The sequence below is a fragment of the Gorilla gorilla genome, chromosome 10 (genome assembly GCF_029281585.2).
Source record: "Gorilla gorilla gorilla isolate KB3781 chromosome 10, NHGRI_mGorGor1-v2.1_pri, whole genome shotgun sequence".
Classification (NCBI taxonomy): Eukaryota; Metazoa; Chordata; class Mammalia; order Primates; family Hominidae; genus Gorilla; species Gorilla gorilla.
In genome coordinates, this window is record NC_073234.2 from 129,008,146 (window position 1) to 129,034,928 (window position 26,783).

The window sequence follows — 26,783 nt, forward strand, 5'->3', positions numbered from 1 at the left end:
TTTCTGTCTCCCACACCTGGCCCCATCACAAATAAATCAAGGGTTCTTTCCCTCTCTGTGCTTTTAGCTAGGCAGACAAAAAGGACAGTGTGTCTCCAGCCACCACAAGGGCTTTAGGCAGTGGTGTGTTGGTAAGATGTTTAACAACCGGCTCTACAAAGAAGCCCTGATTTGTAGAGTTTGTCAATTTCTTCAGTGTAAATATTCCCACCTGACATCACCAGATAGAGTTTGGAAGAGATAGGCAGTAGCATACCATTATAGAGTAGTTCTACCACCCAGAAATGACAGATAGAAATGACCTCAGAAGCACAGACAATAGTAAAACATAGACAAATAATCAGGACATGGTGAGTTTGGAGTGCTTATTACCTTTGCTTTAATATGATTGATTTAATTTTAAGCTTATTTTAGTTAATTTTTAATGGGTGGTTGAACACCCGGCTTGCCAAATTCCTGTACATGTGCTGGTCGGCTCTTGGGAACCAGCTCGAGCTGGCTGCAGCTCACTGCCTGCTTGCAGAATATTCTCTGTTTGCTCAGGGCCCACACACTCCTGTGTGCTTGTCATTGCTACATGATGTCAATCAGCAAATTTATCACTTTGTGATAAAGGAAAATCAATAGGCACTTTCCACTCTTCTCCCTGAAAAACAGCCTTCCAGGGGACCCTGGGAGATTGTGTTTTCAGATCAGGAAAGTGGAGTTTGCTGCATTCTCCTGCCTGGAGCTTATATTTTAGATTGCAAGATTGTGGCCTCGTTCCATGCCCATGTGTTCATTCAATAGCAAACCACGAATGCCTACTGTGTGCCAGTCTCTGGGAGAGGGAGATGGTATGAACTCAGTTACAGGCATTCTTCCCTTTCCAGAGAACCATCAACTCAGGAGCAGATGGCGGGCAAGAAGGCAGCTTCAGCCTCCATGGGTTCCTGCACTTCTCTATGAATCGGGGTTCCTCAGAAAGCCTCCCTTTGAGGACTTGCACTTCCCTCTTGCATCTCCCATTTTCTAACAAGATTTCTTCCCTTTGATCCTTAGACTGTTCCTAAGTTAGTTGATAGACTTAAATATAAAAAAGACTCCTATAACTTAATTGCAGAGCTACCTATGAGATTGGCACAGATCAGAAAGCTGAGAAATACAAAGTGTTGGTGAGGACATGGGGACACAGGAACGCAGCTGCATAGCACATTCTGGCATGACCTGGTCAGATTAAGTCTACAGATACTTCATGCCCCAGTAATTCTACTGCTGGGCATAGAGGACAGGTACATCCCTACCCAGGTCCCTCCTTCTTGCTTCTTGGGGTCACCAAACCAATAAGGGTCTAGGATGGACAGAGATCAACACTGATGGCTTTCTTTGCTTTCATCCACCTCCTGAATCTGTGTCCCCTGCATAAAACCCATTGAATGAGAGAAAAGATAAATTTTTTAATTTTAATTTTTTAGTTTTTTAGAGATAGAGTCTCTCTGCTACCCAGGTTGGAGTGCAGTGATGTGATCACAGTTCACTGCAGCCTCAACCTCCTGGCTCAAGCAACCCTCCCAGCCCAGCCTCCCAAGTGACTGGGACTAAAGTTATGCACCACCACATCTGGCTAATTAAAAACAAAACAAAACAAAACACTTTTTTTTTTTTTGGTAGAGATGGGGTCTGGCTATGTTGCCTAGGCTGCCCTTAAACTCCTAGCCTCAAATGATCCTCCTGCCTTGGCCTCCCAAAGTGCTGAGATTTCAGGTCTGGCCACTGTGCCCAGCCCAGAAAAAATTGTTTTAGCTCCCTTTCAGTAACCATAATAAAATTTATTGAGCACTTACTATGCCACATGTGTTATCTCATGGAATCCTCACAACCATTCCAAGAAGGGGGACATATGATTCCTCCCAATTGAAAGTCAAGGAAACTGAGGCTCCGAGACCCATCATTTCTTGCCCAAGGTCACATAACCAGTAGATGCTGGAGCCTGCTGGGGTGTCAGCCCTGTCTGAACCTAGAGCCCATGGGACCTTTCCCCTCACTTGCCAAATTGAGTTACAACTCTCTGTTTATGCGTTCTTGAGGGCATGATCTGGGAACATTCACTGCCTAACCATAGTGTCTGGCATGCCATAGGTGCTCAATAAATGTTTTTTGTTTGTTTGTTTTTGAGACAGGGTCTTGCTCTGTTGCTCAGGCTGGAGTGCAGTGGTGCAATAATAGCTCACTGCAGCCTCAACCTCCTGGGTTCAAGCAATTCTCCCACCTCAGCCTTTGGAGTGGCTAAGACTATAGGTGTGTGCCACCACGCCCAGCTCATTTTTGTTTATTTTTTGTAGAGATGAGGACTTGCTATGTTGCCCAAGCTAGTCTTGAACTCCTGACCTCAAGTGATCCGCCCACCTTGATCTCCCAAAATGCTGGGGTTACAGGCATGAGCCACTGTGCCTGGCCTCAATAAATGTATGTGAAGTTAGCAAGGGGTTGAAAGAGAACATTTTTCCTCATCTTGGTATTGGGAGGATTAAAGGAGATAATGGAAACAAAATACTTAACATGTGCTCAATAATTTTTAAAAATTAGCTGTATGATGGTCTTGATCTTCCTGCAGGCTTATAAATAACCAGGTTTTTGGGAAAAGTCCCAAGCATAGGGAGCTGGGAGGGGATTTGGGGAGCAGAAGAAAATACAGTGTGAGGAAATTTTCAACACTGAATTGTTGAGCCCGGGAGCAAATGCACAAATCATGGACCCATAGAAAATCAGGCCTGGCAACAAACATTTGAAAAAATGCCCAACATCACTAAATGATCAGGGAAATATACATCAAAATCACAATGTCTTACTCCCACAAGAATGGCCATCATCAAAAAATTAAAAAAAAATAGATGCTGGCATAGATGTGGTGAAAAGGGAACACGTCTACATTGCTGGTGGGAATGTAAACTAGTACAACCACTATGGAAAACAGTGTGGAGATTCCTTAAAGAACTAAAAGTAGATCTACCATTTGATCCAGCAATCCCACTACTGGGTATCTACCCCGAGGAAAAGAAGTCATTACATGAAAAAGATACTTGCACACACACTCATAGCATCACAATTAGTAATTGCAAAAATATGGAACCAGCCCAAATGCCCATCAATCAATGAGTGCATAAAGAAACTGGTGTGTGTATATATATATACGGTGGAATACTACTCAGCCATGAAAAGGGATGAATTAATGGCATTTGCAGCAACCTGGATGTAATTGGAGACTATTATTCTAAGGGAAGTAACTCAGGAATGGAAAACCCAACATTGTATGTTTTCACTCGTAAGTGTGAGCTAAGCTATGAGGATACAGAGGCATAAGAATGATACAACGGACTTTTGGGACTCAGGGGGAAAGGGTGGAAAGGGGGTGAGGGATAAAAGGCTACAAATTGGGTTCAGTGTATACTGCTCGGGTGATGGGTGCACCAAAATCTCACAAATCACCACTAAAGAACTTATTCATGTTACCAAATACCACCTATTTCCCAAAAACCTATGGAGAGAAAAAAAAAAAGAAAAAGAAAATCAGGCCTGGGATGATCCAGTCTTTGCTTCACAGTCATAGAGGAGAAACTGTGGCTCAGAGAGCAGCACTAATACCTGGATGTCTGGCTCCTGGGCCACTTCTTACTGCCACCTGGTTGTCCCATGAGTATCATTCCTCTCCAGAGTGGGAGAATAACTTGCCTACCCCATCAGATTTTTCTCTGGCTTCCTTCTCTCCTTTCCTTTCAAGGGCTCGGGAAGAACCAGGCTCCTAAAATTTGACTTGAGCATCCATTGGTGAAGCTGCTTTCCTAGAAAAGAACTGGGTCCAGAGCCTCCTGAAAACTTGAGGTCTCCGTGTAAAGGTGGAGCAGGGGCCAGCCCTCCGTGGGGACCGAGGCTGTCTTCTACACATGGCCTAGAGGTCTTATGGTTTCTTTGAGGTCACCTCTGGGCTGGTGGATGGAGCTCTGGGAGGAGCCAGAAGGCTGCTGGTGATAAAGAATACAAACTATGGCAGCAACTGGTCAAGGACACCCAAGTCCTGCATGGCTGCTGGTGGCAGCCTCTGGGGAGAGAGGCTGAGCACAAGGTGGTCCCATAAACTGATGGGCACAGGGCAGCGAGGGGATGGAGAAGGGGGAATGATGGGGATGCAGGAAGTCAGCCCAGCTGCTGAGAGCATCTCTGTCCTCTCTGTGCCTCTCTTGCAGAAGGAAGGCCCCCTCGCCGGCCTTCATTCTGTTCCTTGCATGCCCCAAGCTTCCTCCCGCTGTGGGGTCTTTGTCCTGCGGTTCCTTCTGCCTTGAACACTGTCCTCTGAGATCATGGCTGGCTCCTTCACATCATGTGAGTCTCTGCTCAAATGTCATCCTCTCAGATCAGTGAATCCAAAGTCATCTCCCAGCCAGTCACTTCCTAGAACATCCCCTTTCCACTTCCTTTGTAGCCCTCAGCACTATCTGCAGGGACCTTCCTCATTTTCTGTGTGACTTTGGGCAGTTTCTTAACCTCTCTGTGTCACATTTTTCTTATCTGTAAAATGGTCATACTAGTACCCATCTCATGAGATTGTAATGCTGATTAAGTGAGATGATGTATGTAAAGTGCTCAGAACACTGCCTGGTATGGAGTAAGCAGTATAGAAGCGTTAACAATTATTATTATTATTATTATTATTATTATTATTATTATTGTGTTTGATCCATTGTCCTCCACCCCCAACTAGAACGTCATCTTAATGAGGACACATACTTTGTCTGTCTTGTATTCTAATGCCTGGTACAGGCTTGGTTCATAGTAGGTGCCCAAGAAATATTTTTTGAGTGAATGAATGAACGAATGAATTTCTAAAAGAAACTAAGCCACAGTTTTAATGAAACCAGGCAATGGGTATTAAAAGCATTGGGGTTTGGTTAGGCTCTTGGATACATACGTGGAGGTAGGCACAGTGAAGGCAGGAAGCTGGGGCACCTCCAGATGCCTGTCCCCGGGGCTGGGCCCTTCTTTCAGGTAAGGGGGCAGGAGGAGGAAGGGGCTTTCAGGAACATGGTGGGAGGTGCAATGCAGATTTAGAGGGGGTTCTGATGGGGCTGCATAGTTCCCCCCTGGTCTAGGAGCATTTGCTGTCTCAGGCACGCAGTGGATCTGTGATCTGGAAGGGACTCCAGAAGGAGAGGAGTGAACTCAGGAACCTGTTTATCCTCTGCCCACCTGCCATCTTGCAGAAGAGGAGGCTGAAGTCCAGCCCCAGGATTAACCCAGCATCCTGGCAGCAGGGCTGGCTCAGTCCTTCCCTGGCCCCACATCTCTGGTGTGCCTGGTCTTCATACAGCATTGGTACCTTCCCAGAATTGAGCTCCTCCCTTTTCACCCTGGTCGTGGGTAGTTTAGGGGTCTATTTGGAAGATGAGACCTGAGGCTCTGTACAGGAAGCCCCATGGTCCCTGAAAGGCCAAACCTTGGACTCCTGGAAGATCTTCTCAAGTGCCGGAATCCATCTGCTGACATCTGTCCTCCGGGCCTTCACTGTGACCAGACTCCAGGAGACAGCAATGGGGCAGGGCCTGGAGTGGGAGGGGCCTGTGCCAGCCCAGGTCACAGGCGGTAATGGTGATGACCCCTCTGCTCCAAGTGACAATAGCAGCAACAGTAACAACATAACAGCACTGATTTAAAAATTCATAATACTGGGCCAGGCATAGTGGCTCACACCTGTAATCCCAGCATTTTGGGAGGCTGAAGCAGGAGGATCACTTGAGCCCAGAAGATCAAGGCCAGCCTGGGCAACATAGTGAGACCCCTTCTCTAAAAAATTTTAAAAATTAGCCAGGTGTGGTGCTGTGCACCTGTAGTCTTAGCTACTCAGGAGGCTGGGGTGGGAGGATTGCTGGAGCCCAGGAGGTCGAGGCTGTAGTGAGCACTGTTTGTGCCACTGCATTCCAGCCTGGGCAACAAAATAAGATCCTGTCTCAAAAAAAAAAAAATGATATTTACTGAGCACTTACACTGTGCCTGGCACTGTCCTCAGGGCTTTAAAATATTACTCATTTATTTCTCACAAAACGTATGACATGTATGTTAGATAAGAGAATCGTGGCAAAGTCAAAGTCCCTGAATTGGATAATTACATGGGGGTGATGTTGTGATTAGGAAATGCACCCTAAGAACTTCATGGTGAGATGGTACAAGGCTACAACTTGCAAATGGCTCAACAAAATGAAGTAGATAGGTATGCAGATAGATGAATTTATATGGAGACATATGTGTCAACATATTAGCAATTGGGGAATACAGATAAGAATATACAAGTGTTCATGGATCTTGCAACTTTTTTATAGGTTTTAAAATTTTTTTAATAAAAGGGAAAACCAAAAATGTAAGGGCAACACTAATATTGTCCCCATTTTACAGATGGGGGAACTGAGGCACAGAGAAGTTAGCACCCATAGTAGATGCTTTAGAAATATCAGCTGTTTTATTATTTACATATGATGAGGCCAAGGCTCAGAGACACTCTGTAACCTGTCCACCATCGCACAGCAAGAAAGTGGGTGTTTGCCTTTGAAGGGTCCTATCTCTCTGACCTGCTAAGGTTACGTGGACCCCAGGCTGGCTTGGCTGGGGTAGGGGCGAGTGAGTAGACTCTCCCTATGCCTTCAAATCAGGCCCCTAGTGTCCTCCCAGCCTTCTCGGGCCCCTTAAGACAGGGCGAATCTTTGTGGAGCCCCCGTTCCTCCCTCCCTCCTTGCCCCTGCAGGAACCTCTCCTGGGAACCCTTACAGCCCTCCCTGATCTCCCCCATCCTCTGTGCACCAGCAGCCCCATCGGAGGGGCCTGGCAGGGTGGGGATATTTGCCAGCAAATACGAGCTGTGTGTTAAACACTCCGCCAGCAGCTTCTCCACACCCGGCAATGTTTGCTCAGCAAACATCACTAATTTTCTGGTTTCTTGGGCTGTGCTGGAGCCCCCAGAGCAAAGCTTGTTTTTCATCAGCTCCTCTGACAGTTCCCTGTCCCCATGGCCACCAACCAGGCCCCGGGGCACAGAGTTGAGACCTCCTCCCAACACAAAGTCCCAAGAAGATCTGTGGGGAGAGAGAAGGCTTCTCTGGTTTTCTGGGACAGCATCTTTAACCAGAATTCCTCTAGTGCTGGGATTCTGGGATGTAGGAGAGGGGCTTCAATTATTTCTTGACTTTGAGTGTGTTTGGGGAGTTCTTTTCCTCTCTTCTGGTCTCTGTCCCATCCATCCTCCAAGATTCAGGAAGCCAGTTTATTCCAGTTCATATTCATCCATCCACCCATCCATCCATCCATCCATACATACATACATTCAGGTTTTTTTTGAGCACCCATTGTGTGTCAGGGAGGGCTGGGTGCTGGAGAAATAGTAGTGCATATGACCAGCCTGACCAGCATGATTTCTTGCCTTCCTGAAGCTGACATAATATAGCAGTTAGAGGCCAGACGCAGCGGCTCATGCCTATAATCCCAGCACTTTGGGAGGCTGAGGTAGGTGGATCACCTGAGGTCAGGAGTTCAAGACTAGCTTGCCAACATGACAGAGGGAAACCCCTTCTCTACTAAAAATACAAAAATTTGCTGGGAGTGGTGGTGGGTGCCTGTAATACCAGCTACTTAGGAGGCTGAGGCAGGAGAATTGCTTGAACCCAGGAGGCAGAGGTTGCAGTGAGCTGAGATCGTGCCACTGAATTCCAGCCGCGACAGAGTGAGACTCTTTCTCGACAACAACAACAAAAAAGCAGTTAGCAAATAAATCAACAAGGCCATTCGAGAAGGTGAAGAAAACAAAACAGGGCGATGAAGGGGGTGCTGCTAGCAAGGGTGGCCAAGAAAGACCTCCTGGAAGACGGGTTATGTGAGCTCAGCCAGTACAACTGACTTTTTTTTCCTCTCAGGCTCTGTATGGCTCAGCCTGGCACTGTTACAGGCCCTGTCTTTATTTAAAATGTGGATATCTTGTTCATCATAGATTTTTAAAGTGTAAATGCAATTTACATAACATAAAATCCATTCTGACCATTTCAAGGCGAACAATTCAGTGGCATCTAGTGCATTCACAATGTTGTGCAACCATCACCGCTATCTCACTGCAGACCATTTTCATCATCCAAAAAGGAACCCCTTATCCATTCAGCAGTCACTCCCCAGTCCTCCTTCCCTCTCCCCTGACAATTGCTAATCTGCCTCTGTCTCTGCAGATTTGTCTATTGTGCAGTCATACAAATGCAATCTGTGGTCTCTTTGCGTCTGGCTTCTGAGCGTAATGTCTTCGAGGTTCATCCATGTGGTAGCACGTGTCAGTGCTTCCTTCCTTTTTATGGCTGAGTCATTTTCTTTTGCATGGATAGGGACCACATTTTGTTTATCTGTTTATCTGTTGCTGGACACATGGGTCATCATAATTTTTTTTTGTTTTTCATTTTGACTTTTAAAAATATCACATCAAAATTGCATCGGTCTATGGAAGAGGGTTTCAGAGAGGAGGAAACCTGCGTAAGGGCCTTGAAGGGGGATTATGAGCTTGAAATCAGACATTCTGGGGGAGGGAGCTCCAGGCAGAGGGAACAGCCAGGGAAACCCCTGAGGCAGGAATATGCTCTGGGCAGTGGAGGAGCAGCGAGAAGCCCAGATTGGCTGGAGAGGAGTGAGCTGAGGGAGAGGGTGTAAGACTAGGCAGGGGTGGAGGGATACAGGTGAGGGTGACAGGTGGCTGGACCAGGTAAAGCCCTACAGGCCAGGGAAGGGAGTGTGGATTCCATTCTGAGTGTGACGGAAGCCACTGGTTGGTTTTGAGTTGGTGAAATTATGCAATCTAGTTTCAGTTTGCAAAGCTCTCTGGCTGCTCTGCGTAGGTGTGGGCAAACAGGAGGCAGGCAGGCTTGTTGAGGGGCTATCCCTGGCATGGAGGTGAGACACCATGGGGGGCGGGCCTGCACCAGGGTAGTGGTGATGGCAATGGACTTGGAGAGAGCTGTCAGCTGCCACATAGATTTTGAACGCATAGAGAGATGATCCATTCATCTATTCAGTTGGCAAGCAATTACTGGGCACTAACTATATGTCAGGCAGTGCGAGATACTAGGAATACAGGCAAACAAAACCAGACAAGGACCCAGTCTTCATGGAGCTCACAGTCATTAAACAAATAATTACAGGTATGCTCAGCTATGAAGGCCAAGGTGCAGGCATTTTGGCGCTATTGATCTATGGCTATTTCCAGAAATGGAATCCATCGTTCAGAGGAAGTCCCGCTGTGTCATTGGGAGATGTGCCAAAGAAAATTCTGCTTCTCTCTGATGATGCCATCAACCAAGTAGTCATTCCCAATGTCCTGCAACATGGCAACACCCTTGGGATAAACACTTTGAAGGGGGGAAACAACTGCTTTGGATGGTTGAGTTCTGAGCGGTGTTAAAAAAGAACCAGGGGCTGGGCGTGGTGGCACATGCCTGTATTCCTAGCACTTTGGGAAGCCTGGGCAACATGGTGAAACCCTGTCTCTACAAAAAATACAAAAATTAGCTGGGTATGGTGGCGTGCACCTGTAGTCCCAGCTACTAAGGAGGCTGAGGTGTCAGGATCGCTTGAGCCCAAGAAGTTGAGGCTGCAGTGAGCTGTGATTGTGCCACTGCACTCCAGCCTGAGTGACAGAGTGAGACCCTGTCTCAACAAAACAAAACAAAACAAAACACACACACAAAAACAAAAACAGGGACTCTCCGCCCATCAGCTCCTCTCCCTCTCTGGTCTGTAGAGGAAATCTGGAGGCCTGCAGGGAAGCTGGAAGAGGCCCATTAGTTCCCACCAAGCCCCCTTCCTTCAGCTCTCTTCGGCCGCGGCCGGCTCCTGTGCAACCAATGATGAGTCATGGCAGGGGGCTGATTTGGAAGAAACGAGGCCAGGAGATCCTTCAGCTCTCGCAAAGGAGACACCCCATTAATCTTTAACAAATATGAAGTTCCACGAGGCCGGGTCCTCAACTAATGAGGCCTGGTTTCCCAGGGACTCCCCCGGGGAAGAGGAATTAACCACCAGAGGTACTCGCGAGCAGGGAGTGGGTCTTCTGAATGAGGGCGGGTTTTTCCCTAGACTCACTCATCAGGGGCCACCCTGACAGTTCCCCCATAGACTCAGGCCATACGTACCACTATTCCCTGAATATGCCTCTTTATAGACACTTGATTTTAAAAATGGCCTTACAGAGGTGTAATTGACACAGAATAAATCGTGCTTATTTAACGTGTACAGCTGAGTAAGTTTTGATGTATTATACAACCATGAAGCCATCATCACAATCAAAGCAACGAACATATCCATCACCTGCAAAAGTTTCTTCTTTGTAATTCCTCCCTCTCATTCCTCTCTTCCATCCCCAGGCAGCCACTGGTCTGCTTTCTGTCACTACAGATGAGTGTGTGCATTTTCTAAGGTTTTATATAAAAGGAATCATACTCTTTTTTTTTTTTTGGTCTGACTATAAGTGAAAGAAACTCAGCATAATGCTTTAGAGAATCATCAATGTTCATCATTGTTCATCCCATCAATAGTTCATTTCTTTTTATTCATTTTTAATTTATTTTAAAATTTTATTATTATTACTTAGAGATGGTCTTACTCTGTTGCCCAAGTTGAAGTACGTGGTGCAATCATAGCTCACCGTAGCCTCCAATTCCTGGGCTCAAGCAATCCTCCTGTCTCAGCCTCCTGAATCGCTGGGACTACAGGTGCACACCATCATGCCCAGCTAATTTTAAAAAAAAATTTGTGTAGAGATGGGGTCTCACTATGTTGCCCAGGCTGATCTCGAACTCCTGGCCTCAAGTGATCCTGCTGCCTCAGCCTTCCAAAGTGCTGGGATTATGGGCATAAGTCACCATGTCCGGCCCATTCCTTTTTATGGAGCAGTAGTATTCTGTTGTATGGATATACCACCAGTTTGTTTATTGATTTCTCTGTGTCCATCAGGACATTTGTACATCCATTCTCTTTTTCAAAAAATAAATTTATAATTTTAGAATAGTTTTAGACTTAGAAAGATTGTGAAGAAAGTATAGAGACTTCCTATATAACCCCACTCAGTTTCCCTTGTTATTAACATCTTAAATGGTTCATTTGTTACAATGAATGAAACAATGTTGAAACATTGTCATCATTAACTAAAGTCCGTACTTCACTGAGATTGCCCCAGTTTTTACCCAATGTTCTTTTTCTGTCCCAGGATCTATCCAGGATCCCACATTACATTTAGTTCTCACGTCTCCTGAGGCTCCTCTTGGCTGTGACAGTTTCTCAGGCTTTCCTTATTTTTGATGGCCTTGACAGTTTTGGAAAGTACTGCTCAGGTATCTGGTAGAATGTCCCTCAATTAGGGTTTGTCTGATGTTTTTCTAATGACTAGACCAGAGCTATGGGCTTCAAGGAGGAAGACCACAGAGCTGGACTGCCATTCTCATGACGTCATATCAAGGGTATGTCCACTATCATCGTGACGTGCCATTGTTGGCACTAACCTTGATCACCTGCATGAGGTTGTGTTTGTCAGGTTTCTCCACTGTAAAGTTACTCTTTTGCCACTCTTTCCATACAGTATTCTTTGAAAAGAAGTCACTATGTGCAGGCTACTCTTAAGAAGTGGGGAGTTGGCTGGGCATAGTGGCTAGAATCTGTAATCCCAGCACTTTGGGAGGCTGAGGCAAGATAATCTTTTGAGCTCAGAAGTTTAAGACCAGCCTGGACAATACAGTGTGACCCCATGTCTAAAAAAATTTTTTTTAAATCAACTGGGCATGGTGGTATGCGCCTGTAGTTCCAGCTCCTCTGGAGGCTGAGGCAGGAGGATCGCTTGAGCCTGGGAGGTTGAGGCTTCCATGAGCTATGATCACGCCACTGAACTCTAGCCCAGGCAACAGAGCAAGACCCTGTGTCAGAAAAAAAAAAACAAAAAAGAAGCAAGGAGTTATGCTTCACTTCCTTGAGGGCTGAATATCCACATAAATTATTTGGAATTTTTTTTTTTTTTGCATGGAGATTTGCCTATTCTCACCCATTAACTTATTATTCAGTCAGTTATTTGTTTGTATCAGTATGAATGCATGGATATTTATTTTATACTTTGAGTTATAATCCAATTCTACTCTATTAATTTTGTTGCTCAAATTGTTTCAGGTTTGGCCATTGGAAGCTCTTTCAGTTGGATACTGTATCCCTTTGACATGTTCTCATTATTCTGTGTGTGTGTGTGTGTGTCTGTGTGTCTGTGTGTGTCTGTGTTTGAGCACTTTATTACTTTCTGGTATGACAAGATGCTCAAAGCTCATTTTTTATATTTCCTTCCCCAATCCCAGAACGATCCATTTCTCCAAGGAATCCTGGTTCCTTTTACTGGAATAGTACTAAACCAAGATCTGGGCACTAAAGTGTGCTCATTGCTTCTGGGGTGTTGTGTCAAGGCCCTGTTGGCTGACAGAGCAACGAAATGTAGGCATGCATACATCTCTCTCTCTCTCTTTTTTTTTTTTTTTGAGACAGGGTCTTACTCTGTGGCTGAGGCTAGAGTGTAGTGGTGTGATCATAGCTCATTGCAACCTCAACCTTCTGGGCTTAAATGATCCTCCCACCTCAGACTCCTGAGTAGCTGGGACTACAGGCATGCACCACCAGGTGTATAATAATACACCTGGCTAATTTTTTTTATTTTTTTTAGAGATGGGGTCTTACCATGTTTCCCAGAATGGTCTTGAACTCCCAGACTCAAGTGATCCTCCTGCTTTGGCCTCCCAAAGTGCTGGGATTACAGGCATGAGCCACTGTGCCTGGAATCTCTCTCTATTTTTATATGCATCTATCAGTATCTATATTAAGCTGAACATGAGTTCACACTGATGTCACCAATGCTAATGAATAATACTTGGATCATTTAGCCTCCTCTCCTTGCTTATCTGAAACTTTTCACTCCAACAATGAGAATTCTGGCTCCTACCATCTGCCTTCCATTTGCTTAATTGTTTAATTCCAGTATACATGTATAGTGGTTTCAGAATTGTTAACCCATATGCTTGTGGGAAACAAGCTTATCAACTAGAGTACTGTGCTTGCATACAGTTCCTTTTGCTTTTAGTCTTTTTTTCTTTTTTTTTTTTTTTTCAGATGGGGTCTCACTCTGTCACCCAGGCTAGGGTACAGGCATGATCATGGCTCACTGCTGTCTTGACCTCCCCAGGCTCAAGTGATCCTCCCACCTCAGCCTCCTGAGTACAGCCTCCTGAGACTAAAGGTGAGCATCACCCTGCCTGGCTAATTTTTCTATTTTTGTAGAGACAGGTGTCTCACTATGTTGCCCAGTCTGGTCTCAAACTTCCGGGCTTAAGTAATCCACCCATCTCAGCTTCCCAAAGTGCTGGAATTACAGGCCTGAGCCACCATGCCTGGCCCCATTTTGAGTTAATTTTTGTGAATTATATAAGGTCTGTGTCTTGCCTCTTCTTGTTATTATTGATTCATGTATTTATTTTTAGCATTTGGATGTTCAATTGTTCTAGCATTATTTGTTGAAACAAATGATGCCTTCTTCATTGAATTGCCTGTACCATTGTAGAAAATCAGTTGACTATGTTTGTGTACAATCCACTTTAAAATTAAAATTTACTTTCAGAAGAAACTGTACAGACTTACCAGCATCTCTTGCCATAAATATAAGGAGATTTTGAAAATAAAATAGAAATGGATATTATAGTTAAATACTCTGCTGTCTGCCATGATTTTGGGGCTGGGACTGGCAGCATCATTACTGAAGGGAGGTGAGTGTATGTGTTAGAGAGGTGTTCATGTGCATCTGCTCTCTGCTCCAACAATTCAACTCCTGGGTCGATATCCAAGAGAAATGAATGCTTATTTGCTTAAAACATGTACAAAAATATTTATAGTAGCCCAAATTCCACTAACAGGGGGATAAAACAGCAAATTGTTGATGGAATGCTATATAGTTATAATATAATATTATATATAAATAAGTATATATTATATATTATGGTATTATTGTGTAATATAGTTATTACTGCATAATACATGATATGGTTTGACTGTGTCCCCACCCAAATCTCATCTTGAATTGTAGCTCCCTTAATTCCCATGTGTTGTGGGAGGGACCTGGGGATAAGTAATTGAATCATGGGGGCGGTTCTCCCACACTGTTCTCGTGGTAGTGAATAAGTCTCACGAGATCTGATGGTTTTATAAGGGGAAACCCCTTTCACTTGGTTCTCATCCTCTTCTCTTCTTTGCCACCATGCGAGATGTGACTTTTACCTTCTGTGTCGTGATTGTGAGGCCTCCCCAGCCACATGAAACTGTGAGTCCATTAAACCTCTTTCTTTTGTAAATTGACTTTATCAGCAGTGTGAAAACAGATTAATACAATATATATAATGTATATATTGCACTACAATATATATTATATTATATAGTATAACATATAGCATATAGTGTAATACCTATTATACTATAGTAAATATATAATAGTAATATAGTAATAACATATAGTAATAAAAATGAATAAACTACTGATGCATGTTGTATTAGGCTGTTCTTACATTGCTATAAAGAAATACCTGAGACTGGATAATTTATAAAGAAAAGAGGATTAATTAGCTCATGGTTCTGCAGATTGTACAGGAAGCACAGTGCTGGCATCTGCTTGGCTTCTAGGGAGGCCTCAGGAAGCTTACAGTCATGGCAGAAGGTGAGCAGTGAGCAGGCATGTCACATGGTGAAAATAGGAGCAAGTGAGGGTGGGTCACTTTGAAATTACCAGATGTCGTGATAACTCACTATCAGGAAGATAGCACCAAACCATGAGGGATCCACACCCATGATCCAAATACATTCCACCAGGCCCCAGCTCCAGCATGGGGGACTACAATTCATATTGAGATTCGGGAGGAGACAAATATCCAAACTATATCACATACAAAATGGATTAATCTCAAAAACATTATGCCAAGCTAAAGAAGCCAGAAACAGGAGTTCACCCTGTATAATTCAATTTCAATGAAGGTTTAGAACCAAAAAACCAAGTCTACATTGATTGCCATTGGGACTGATCTGGCAAGGGAGAACTTGAGACAGTATTGTGGCAGGCTGCTGGGTGGAGGTGGGATAGAGAGTGATGTAATAATAACAAGAGGGAACATTTACCAAGTGTGAACTATGTGCCAGCCACTGTTTTTAAGACCTTGTGTGTATTAATTCATTTAATCTTCCCAGCAACTTCATGAGTGAGTACTGTCACTATCCCCATTTTACAGTGAAGGAAGCTGAGGCACTGGGAGGTGAGGCCACTTTCCCAAGGTCACACAGTGAAGTCAAGAAGTAGGATTCACACATGGCCTATCAAGTTCCTGTATTTTTCCACGCATTGTGCTGCTTCTCGAAGAAGCAAAAGGGAGACTGTTGGGGGTTAGTGGCAGAAGAAGATGGAGTTTTGGAGTCAACAAGCTCATTGGAGTCCTGAATGGGCCACTTGCTACCTGTGTGATCTTAGGCAAGTCTCTTAATTCAATTCCTCATGTGAACAATGGTGCTACCAGTCACTCCTACCATGTTGGATTTGGGGATGACACCCAGCACATAGCCACAGCCCAATGAATGGCAGTAAGAAAACAAATCATCTACATTTCTATAGCTATGCTGGGGTTGCTTTTGGAGTCATAACTAGTGAGATTACTTCTCATTTTGTGGATGTGGAAACAGAGGCTCTGAGATGAGAGGGACTTTCCCAATTTCATCTGGCTGGAATTCACAGCTCCTGGCTCCTAGTGCAGCCTAGCACATCTCTGAGGGAAGTGGAGAAAGCAGTGAGCCAGGAGCGGCTGCAGAGATTTCTCCCATGTCACTAATGTACCCTCCAAGGTTTTCTAATAGGACAGCACATCAGAAAGAGTAGCCACAGAATGAGGTAGGAGAGATGATGTCAGATGAATAGGAGGGGAAATGGAGAGGTGTCTTTCATTCTTTGTTCACTTATTTATTCGTTCCTATTTATTAGGTGCCACTGCATACCAGGCATCAAGCCATAGACTGAGGAGGTAATAATCACTGCCATCATGGAGCTTATGGTTTCAAGAGGGAAGTTGCTCAAGCAATTATACAAGTAAATGTGAAATTCTAGCTGTGGCATAGTGTCATAGAGGTGAGAAACATGATGCCATGAGCACCAACAACAGGAGGGTTTGACTTGGTTGAGAAGGTCAGGGATGGCTTCTTTGGGAAGGCAATACTTGAGCTAAAATCTGAAAGAAGAGTAAATATGTGGAGTAGTCATCAGGATTGTTCATAAATATTTGATTCCTTCTCTTTGTCCAGGGATACGCATGGTAGGGTTGCACTTTCCTGCCCCATTGAACCCAAGAGTGGTCATTGCTTCAACCAGTGAAATGTGAACAGAAGCAATGGCTCACTTCCAGGCAAAAGACCTCAGAGGCAGTACACATTTTGCAATATTCTCTTTTTCCTCTATCATAGTTGCTAGCAATATTTCAGATAGTGCTTGCCCAGGGGCCTGGATCCCAGAGTGCAAATGAGAGTAAAAATGCAGGGCAGAATGCCCTGCTAAACCATGACAAACATGAAAAGTGTACAAGTAAAGGATGCAGTGATGAGTTTGCCATTCATTCAGCAAGTATTTGGAATGCCTACTGTGTCCCAGATACCAAGTCTAGCAGATGCATCCTAGATGGAGTGACAAAGGGGAGGGTGGCATCTGAGCTAGGCTTTGAAAAAGACATAGGATGTTGACTGCTTTAGAAGAAAGGGGTTGGGGAATGCATTTCAGGCAGGATAAATATCACTTGCAAAAGTGTAGGCATATGAAAACTATCAGCTTGTTGGAGAGACAGCTGGAGGAGTAGAAACTGAAGACAGAAAAGCAGGTGGGGCAAGGCCTTGAATGCCAAGCTAAAGAACTGGGGGCCTTTCATCTGAGAGCCACAGGGAGTCACTGAAAAAGTTTGAGCTGAGGACAGTCATCATGTAAGCTGTTCTTGAGGAACTGGCTAGGAAGCAATGCTCTGTGATGGCAAGGGTCAGAGAGTGCATATGGGAGCATTTCAGCTTGGAGAACTGTTTGGAAACTGATCCTTATAAATTGCTGGGGAGGAGAAAAGAGTCCTAGAGGGCTGTGGTCATTGACTTAAAATGTTCAAAAAGCTCCAAGTGGGTGGGTGAGTGAGTGGGAATCATGGGTAGTCTAAGAGAGCAAAAGTGGGTTCAAAGATACTGATGGCTGGGAGGTAGATTTGTTCCAGCAAACAGAACTTCCTGACAATGATAGCAACTATATTCATTTTCTTTTGCTGGCCTAACAAATTACCATAAATGTAGTGGCATAAAATGACACAAATAGATTTTCTGATAGTTCTGTAGGTCATAGTTCAGATGGCCTTTACTCGTCCTCTGCTTAGGGTTTCACAAGGCCAGAATCAAGGTGTCATCAGTGCTACATTCCTTCCTGGAGGCTCTAGAGGGGAGTCCATTAATGTAGTTGGACAAATGCAGTTCCTTGCCATTGTAGGAGTGAAGTCCTTATTTCCCTGGTGGCTGTTCACTGAGGGATTGTATTTGCTCCTAGAGGTTGCCCACATTCCTTCCCATGCTTTCCATGTGCTCCCCTCATCCCCTCCACCACAAAAGCAGGTGGCATTTTTCTCATGCATCACTATGCTCAGGCAGGTGGAGACAAATTTGATTTCTTTTTTTGCCACATCTCCCTGACTCCAGCTAGAAAAACTTCTCTGCTCTTAATTTGTCATATAATTCGATTATATCTACCATTTGGATAATCCAGAATAATCTCCCTTTCTTAAGGGCGAAACTTTAATTATATCTGCAAAATTCCTTTTGCCACGTATTTACACGTTCTGGAGAGTAAGATGGGGGCATGATAGAATTTACTACAGCAACACAATAAGCTGACTCAAGTTGGTAGTGAGCTCCCAGTTCTGGATGGCAATAAGCATTCATTCGTTCACCAAACATCCACTGGACACTTACTCTTTTTAATGTCATTCTCCTTAAATTCCATTGTGTGTGTTATTAATATGGCTGTATACCAGCTTGTTTTTGTTAGTATTTGCCTTGTACCTCATTTTACCCTTTTAGTCGTACGCTTCCTGTCATTTCTTTAAACAACATATAGCTAATTTTGTATTTTAACTGACTTGAGAATCTCAATCTTTTAATGGATAAATTTAGACCCTTTACATTTATTGTAAGTTATGTGGTTATAATTATTTCTGTCATTTTATTTCTTATTTTTTGATTACTATACTTTATTATACTGTGGTGTATGTGTGTGTGTTTCTGATTACTATACTTTTTATTTTCTCTTCCCCTTGTCCCTTCTCTGCTTTCTGTTGAATTGATTGAGATCATTGATTTCCTTTTACTGTTTTGGAAGTTATATATTGGATTTTTTTTTCCTTCTAGTGATTCTACATTTAAAAAATTCTTATTTGCTTATACTTATTTAACATCTATTCAGTGCCAGCCTAGTTGCAGTTATGCCTTCAGTTGGCAGTTCCATTTTGGGATGCTGGAGAAGTAACTGCTACCTTTGGAAGAAAGATAGAATGAGCTCTAGAGTCCTCTTGACTTTAATATCTTAGGGTTTTACAAGTCTGTAATTCTAAGATTTTAAAATTCGGTAATTCTCACACTCTCTACATTTTATTCTAATATTCCATTAGTTTAATATTCTAAAATTCTGTGGTTCCCTGTTCTTAATATAATTATGAAATTTCAAGGACATGAGGCACCCTATATCTAGTACTTATAAAATTAATTAGCTTACTATTCTAGAATTTTTTAATTCTAAAGATTTACTTAGGTTTTAATTAAATTAGTAGTTTAAAATTACTTAGTTAAAACTAAGGTTTTAAAATTTTGTCTTTAAAACTGAAGGTTAAAGGAGTTTCATTTTTAAAGCTTTCTCCAGTTCTAAAATTCTGTGGTTCTAAGTCTCCTATAAAGCTAGAATTTTAGAATTTATTGGTTTAATATTATAGAAATAGATATATATATATTTTAGATATGGAGTCTCACTCTGTCGCCCAGGATGGAGTGCAGTAGTGCGATCTCTGTTCACTGCAACCTCCGCCTCCCAGGTTCAAGCGAATCTCCTGCCTCAGCCTCCCAAGTAGCTGGGACTACAGGCACGTGCCACTACGCCCAGCTATTTTTTGTATTTTTAGTAGAGACGGGTTTTCACCATGTTGGCCAGGATGGTCTCTATCTTTTGACCTCGTGATCCGCCCACCTTTGCCTCCCAAAGTGCTGGGATTACAGGCGTGAGCCACCACGCCCGGCTGAATTCTATAATTTCAAGATGTTATTGTTGAGTCTTCTAAAATAATATGGTTCTAAATGTCTCTTGAGCTAGTTTTTAAAATTCTCTTGCTCCAAGGGTCCAAGATTCAATCTTAGGTCTCTTGCAGAATCTGCATCTGGTCTCAGCCTAGGTCTCTTGCAGAATCTTGCAGAATCTCTGAGGAGGCTGAAGCCAATCAGTCTACCCTCCTCACACTTGATCCCAGTGCAACCAGCTCTGTCCCAGGTTCTCCTGGGACTGACTAGTCCAGTTCTGGATTAAAGTCAGGCTCTGGCACCTGTCCCTGGAATAGTACTTGAAGATCAGCAGTTTCACCTGGCTCTATCACAGGCCAGGTCTCCTTAAATGCAGTGAGGCCTGGTTCCCTTGGACCCATGAGCCCTCAGTAGCATGGAGGTACTGAGCAATTTAACGAAGTGGCTGACACCTGATTGATGATGGGTCCTTTAGAAAGGACGACACAGGACTGATAAGTTGTGCTGAGAGTTGCTTAGATGGCAGGCTCTTGTACCTGGTGTAGATGGAGATATGACATGTTTCTTCTACAGCCTTTCCACCTTTCCTATTTTGAAATATTGCCTGGAGCCAGTCCTTGCTAAAGGCCAATTTTCTTCTCCATCTACCTACAATTTATGGTCCCTCCAGATTGCTATCTTTGCTAGGTAACAGAGACGAGTGAACAAGGTAGGTGATCATCTTGGAGCAAATAGAGAAGTCAAAGCAATTTCTCCTCATCCTACCAATTTCTTCCTTCACATTCCTTACATCTCTTGGAGAAGGCGTATCAGGCAAGAGTTTTTCAGTTGCAAAAACAGGAACCCCACTCTGTCAGTTAGAATTGTACTTCCTTGAAATGCAAATATAGTAGCTTAAATAAGCAAAGTGTTTATTTTTCATAGGTATTAAGAAATCCAAAGGTAGGTATTAAGAAATCCAAAGATAGGCATTGCATTTGTAATTCAGGCAGGAAAAAGGCAAAAGAGCAAAGGGGCAAAGAGCTTTCTTTTGGGGTCTTCTCTTTTTATTTGGGAATGACATTTCTCCCAAGGAGTCATTGCTGAGAACTGGGTCACATGGCCACTTAGAGCTACAAAAAAGTACAAACAAGTGTTTCAGAGAGCTGCATTGCTATATGAAATGCCAATAGCATTGGAAAGGGAAAATGAATTCTGATCGGTGACCAGCAGCATCTGCCATACCCATTAAAACTTATGTAATCGGAAAACAACTCTAGGTGTATGCAGGCTTCAGGCATAGCTGGATCCAGGGGTTCAGTGTTGCTAGATATAGTGGTTACTCTGTGTGGTTCCATTCTTGGTGGCAAAATGGCTCACAGGCTGGGTATGAACCCAGCACTATGATCCCAGCACTTTGGGAGGCCAAGGCTGGAGGATCACTTGAGCTTACAAGTTCAAGGCCAGCCTGGGCAACATAGGGAGGCCCCATCTCTATTTTAAAATAAAATAAAATAAAACAACAACAACAAACAATAACAACAAATGGCTACCAGAAGCTGCAACTGACATTACATTAGTTTAGCAATCCCAGGAATTGAGAACACTCAATTTTGTTGTTGTTGTTGTTGCTGATAGTTCCAGCAACAAGCCTAGACTAGAGTCTCATTGTCCTGGCTTGGATCTCATGTCCATCCCTGGATAATCCATTATGCCTGGGGACAGAGCTTGTGGTAGAAAATATACTCTGATTGGTCACAGTTGGGCAATGTCTCTCCCTTGGAGTTTCAGGGTAGGGTCAGCCCCATTGAAAACGTATGGACTGAGACCAGGTGAGGATGAGGCACCACAAAGGAGAAGGGATATTGGGCAGGTAAAAGTCACTAGTTCCCACTTAGGGATGTGCATGTGCTTTCTTCATTATGCCAAGTCAGCATCAACAGAGGATCAGCCAAGTTATTGGACCTTGAGTCATAAGTCACAAGGTTTGGGTTCCACTCACTCATTCATTCATCCATCCATTCACTCATGCATCAAATAATCCTTACATTTCCTGTGTGATTCAAGCTGGCCACACTCCTTTTCAACGGCTTCAGTGTCCTTTCTGGCATAGGAGTAGATACTCCCATAAAATCCCATAATTTTTAAAAGTGTGAACCCCAGGCTCAGACACCTTTGTTTCATTCCAGGTTCTGCCACCTCTGTGACCTTGGGCAAGTCACTTCCCCATTTGGATCTAAGTTTCCCCAATGTCCATAATCCCACCTACTTATTGGTTGTTGTGAAGAGGGTGAATGAGATCATGAATATGACACATGTACCTGGGTCCTGGGCTATAGTTAGCATTTCCTATCTGGTGGCCATCATCATCATCATCAGCAGCAGCAGCAGCAGCAGCAGCATCAACATTGTTACCTGTCTCAGGACACCGGCCAAGAATACTTTCATTGAATTGCAAAGCATCTCAATCAAAAACAAACCGCCAAATGCCAAAGCTCAGTACCCGCTGTCTACCCCTTGTCCTGCCCCAATCACCCCCCTTTTCCAGTTTTTCCTGGGCCAAGAGAAGAGTCTCCCTGTCCCAGGAGCTTTGGGGACAGCACGCTGACCCCTTCTTTAAATTCATCTCCCTCAGTGTTCCAGGCCCATCCCTATTGGAAAAAATGACTCTCACAAAAGATCCCTCAGCAGCAATTATCTAAATGGGAGGCTGCGAGGGGGAGAACCATTTAGAATCCACTTCATTGCAGGATTAGCTAATTAATTAACGGTTTCACTGACAACTCGTTGGAGAAGTGTATGTTAAACAGGAGCACAGTGGGGCGTGATTTATAGACTCTGACACCCCCCCTAATCCCTGGCCTCTCCACCCGGGCTCCCTCTTTCCCACCCCCACCCTTCTGCTCACCCCCAGAGCAGCGAAATCTGTGGGGATCCTCTTGCAAGCTCCCTCTGGAGTTCCAGGGCTGGGCTGCTGGCCGAAGGGGACCCTGTGGAGTTGACAGAAGGGCGACTGAGGAGGGGGTGGGCTGGGGAGACAGGGGACAATGAGGAGATAACAAGAGGGCTGAGGCCCCAGGGGTGGCTGCATCTGCCCCTTGCCCCCAGCCCAGAGCCCCTCCATCTGTGCCCATCCCGGCACGTGGGGCCCTGTAGGCACCTGCTGGCCACGGCTGTTTCCTTGCTCCTAGAGTTCAGGGCTTTCCAGAGCCCCACCCACTCTCTGCTTGGAAGAGACAGCACTGTTCAGGGAGCCCAGAGACTTGGCTTTGCCTTTCTTTTGGGAAGGGGGTTTTCAGAGGACGTAAACTAGACTAGGAACGAAGGGCAGGATGTCAAAACAGGGTAAGGAAAAGGAGAAGAAGCCAGAAGTGAGGACGATGGACAAGAAGCCAGTGGTAACATCCTGGATGAGGGTTTCTCAAAACACACCGCATGGGCCACCTGCGTCAACATAATTGCGGTGGCACATGAAACACACAAATGTCTGACCCAGACAGGTTTCATAGCAACCCAATATCAAACCCTGGTGTGGGCACTGGGTATCTGACTTTTAACACCCTGATTCTGAATGCCATGGATGTTTAGGAGCCCGACTTAGGGCCGGGTGCTGTGGCTCACATCTATAATCTCAGCACTTTGGGAGGCCGAGGCAGGTGGATCACTTGAAGCCAGGAGTTCGAGACCAGCCTAGTCAACATGGCAAAACCCTGTCTCTACTGAAAAAAAAAAAAAAAAAAAGAGCAAAAAAAATTAGCCAAGTGTGGCGATGTGTGCCAGTAATCCCAGCTACTTGGGAGGCTGAGGCAGGAGAATCACTTGAACCCCGGAGGTGAAGGTTGCAGTGAGCCGAGATCACTCCAGCCTGGGGGCCAACAGAGTAAGACTCCATCTCAAAAAAAAAAAAAAAAAAAAAGAGCCTGACTTAGAAGCTTGCTAAAGGAGAACGACACATTTGCTGTATACCGAGAGCCCACAGCAAAGCGGAGCCTGCATTCCAGCTTTGGATCCTTTCTGCTACCAACGAGGTTCTAATCTGGGCTTCAGGGGTGCTGGGGTGAATATGGGAAGCTTCTGAGGCTGCAAACAAAATGTTCTGAATGTAGACAAGTATTTTTCTGGGGAGAGGGTCTGGAGCTTACGTAAGGCTTAAAGGGGAACATAACCCCAGATGAGGTTAAGCATCTTCAAATTAGCTTCTCTGAGCTTCAATTTCTTTGGCTGCGATTCTAGAAGAATCACCTCCGTCTCACACACCATAGGGGAATGTGAGCAAAAACACCAGCAGAGATATACATGCTCTCCAATGCAAGGCATGAGGTGCCCCAAAAGGGATCCTCTCACCCTATCCTCGGAGGGCCCCATTTCTCAGTTATTAGGGGTTCGGTCAGCAGTACCTGAGAGGAAACGGAGGAGGGAACCTGGGCTGGGTCATGTCACCCGGGGAAATTCTCCAAGGAGGAATGCATCACAGAGGGCTGGATGGGAACCACCTTGCCAGGGACTCCCAGGGACAAGGGTGGATGAGAGAAGAGAAAAGGGGCCACACCTGCCAGAGCCCAGCATCGAGGCATCTGGAAGGGAAGGAAAGGAATTCATGTGCCCTGTGTGTCTCCATTTTATAGATGTGCAAACAGAGGCATTACGAGATTAAGTGATAAAGCCATTTATGGAGTTCCATAAATGTTTGATATAAACATTCAGCGAATGCTTAAATATCATAAAATATATATCAGAAGATTAGAATAGTTCCCGGCACATAGTAAGGGCTCAGTAAATGTTATTATTATGCATTATGTTTACCTATATGCATAGGCCCCACTAGATGGTTGACCCATTTACTGCTCACAATGGCCTCCTAAGGTAGCTAGTGTAATGTTCTCCACTGCACAGGGAGTAAACTGAGAAGGTAGGGGACTGACTCTCTTCTAAGGTGGCACAGCCTAACCTGTGGAGCCTGTCTCAGTGTTTCTATGTGAAAGAACAGGTTAGGGGTCCCAGCCTGGCCTCATTGAGCGCCCCAGAACCCACAGACCGGCACTGTGCTGTCAGGGCTGACTTTGTGTGACCTTGAGGCCAGCCTCTCTCCGTGTCATCTGTGAGACCCCTTCCAGTCCTCTGGCTTTGAGCTTTTTTTTTTTTTTTTTTTTTTTTTTTGAGACGGAGTCTTGCTCTGCAGCCCAGGCTGGAGTGCAATGGCACCATCCTGGCTCACTGAAACCTCCACCTCCCGGGTTCAAGCGATTCTCCTGCCTCAGTCTTACGAGTAGCTGGGACTACAGGCACGTGCCACCATGCCTGGCTAATTTTTGTATTTTTTAGTAGAGACGGGGTTTCACCATGTTGGCCAGGCTGGTCTTAAGCTCCTGACCTCAAGTGATCCACCCGCCTCAGCCTCCCAAAGTGCTGGGGTTAGAGGTGTGAGCCACCGCACCCGGCAAGCGTTTTACATATATACATATATATACACACACACATATATATATACACACACACACACACATATATACATGTATATACACATAAATACATACATACATACATACATGCATATTATACATATATATTGGCTTTTCTTTTTTAATATATGAGAAGGGGGTCTCACTATGTTTCGCAGGCTGGTCTTGAACTCCTGGGCTCAAAGTAATCCTCCTACCTCAGCCTCCCAAGTAGGGGACTACAGTGCTTGCCACTATGCTCAGCTGTTTTGCTGTTGTTCTTCACTTGATCTTAGCCAAAAGGCCGAGAAGCGATTTTGCTGTTGTACTTGTTGTACAGAAGGGGGTCTCACTATGTTGCCCAGGCTGGTCTCAAACTCCTGGGCTCAAGCCATCCTCCCACCTCGGCCTCCCAAAGTGCTGGGATTACAGGCGTGAGCCACAGGTTTGAGCGCCCGGCGCCGGGTCCACCCTCTGGTTGTCAGGTGGGGAGGTGGGGCTCAGAGAAGTCCAGGCACTTGGCCTAGGTCACACAGCACATCGGGGCGAGCGGAGGAGAACCTTGACCTCCTGCCCTCCCCTCCTCCCCTGCTCGCACCGCCCTACCCCCACCCCTTCCCCAGCTCGAGTTCAAGGACGCAGAGAGGACGGGAGGGGGTTAAAGCCCATTCAAACACGCAGCCCCCCGCCCCCGGCTCGCCCCCCACTCCCCGCCGGCCGCCCGCATCTGGGCGCGCAGAGGAACAGATTTCGCGTTTCACACAGCGCACAATGGCCGCCCTCAAAGGCGCGCCGCCCGCATTGTTCGGGCCGGCGCCCGCGCGTCCTACCTCCGCGCGCGAATTAACCCCCGTCACCCCGCCATTGTCACCGCGCACTTCGGGGCCGGCCACAAAGGCGCCAGAAAACCCTGCCGTGTTCGGAAGGGTGGGGGGTGGGGGGAGGGAAGCAACAGGGACTGGAGGGAGGGGGGCACTGGAGGGATGGGGAGGGCTTGGAGGGGAGAGAGGCCGCCGGGGAGAGGGGGCGGACGCAGACTGGGTGGGGGAGCCTGGAGCAGGGCGTGGGGGCGCAGGCTAGGAGAGGGGGCGCTGGGAGTAGGCGGGTAGGAGGGAAGAAGGGGGTGCATAGGCTGGGAGGGGTGGGGGGCTCTTGCCGGCTAGAAGGGCTGCTGGGGGCGGGAGCTAGGTGCAGGGCGGAGGGGCTTGGGGGCTGCCTGTCCACCCCTGTGCCTTCGGATCTCTGATTAGCCTTCTTTATCTATTCCGCCTCTGGCTTCTCTGTTCTCTTCCTCCGATCGTCTCTCTCCGTTCTTTCTCTTGCTGTCTCTGTGTCTGTGTCTATTTTTTCTTTGCCTCTAGTTCTCCCTCGCTTTCTCTCTCTCCGCCTCTGATTACTTGTCTCTCTGTCTCTGTCCCTCTCTCTTCATCTCTGTATCTATCTATTTCTTCCTCTCCTTCTTTCTTATCTTTTCTTTCTTTTTTAAGGCAAGGGCTTGCTCTGTCTCCCCGGCTGGAGTGCAGGAATGGGATCCTGGCTCACTGCAGCTTGGATCTCCCTGGCTCAAGTGATCCTCCTGCCTCAGCCTCCTGAGTAGCTAGCTAGGCCACCACACCGCGCTTTTTTTTTTTTTTTTTTTTTTTTTTGGTAGAGAACGAGTCTCACTATTTTGCCCAGGCTGGTCTTGAACTCCTGGGCTCAAGCGATCCTCCCACCTCGGCCTCCCGAAATGCTGGGATTACAGGTGTGAGCCAGGGTGCCTGGCACTGTCTATTTCTTACTGTCTCTCTCCGCCTGTCTGATGATCTTTGTCTCCCTGTTTCTCTCGTTCCCTCCCTGACTCTCAGTCAGTTTACCTCTCTGTCTCTCTGTCTGCTTCTGACAGTGTCTCCCTCTCTGTTTCTCTTGGCCTCTTGAGTTCTCTGTCTCTGAACATGTGTGTCTGTCTCTCTTTCTCCAGGATAAAGAATGCTGGCC

The 26,783-nt window shown here is 45.5% G+C and overlaps 1 long non-coding RNA gene across 2 annotated transcripts; it reads right to left on the minus strand.

The window, feature by feature from the left end:
- Window positions 1-20,337: 20,337 nt before the first annotated feature.
- Window positions 20,338-25,404, minus strand: LOC129526038 (uncharacterized). 2 transcript variants are annotated; one of them, XR_010129265.1, is made up of 5 exons: window positions 24,974-25,404; window positions 22,529-22,682; window positions 22,277-22,358; window positions 21,690-21,783; window positions 20,338-20,501 (listed from the first exon to the last, which is right to left on the minus strand). It is a non-coding gene; the product is annotated as an uncharacterized lncRNA (long non-coding RNA). The 2 variants fall into 2 exon arrangements; XR_008670621.2 differs by lacking the exon at window positions 22,529-22,682 and having other exon boundaries at window positions 24,974-25,403.
- Window positions 25,405-26,783: the final 1,379 nt, after the last annotated feature.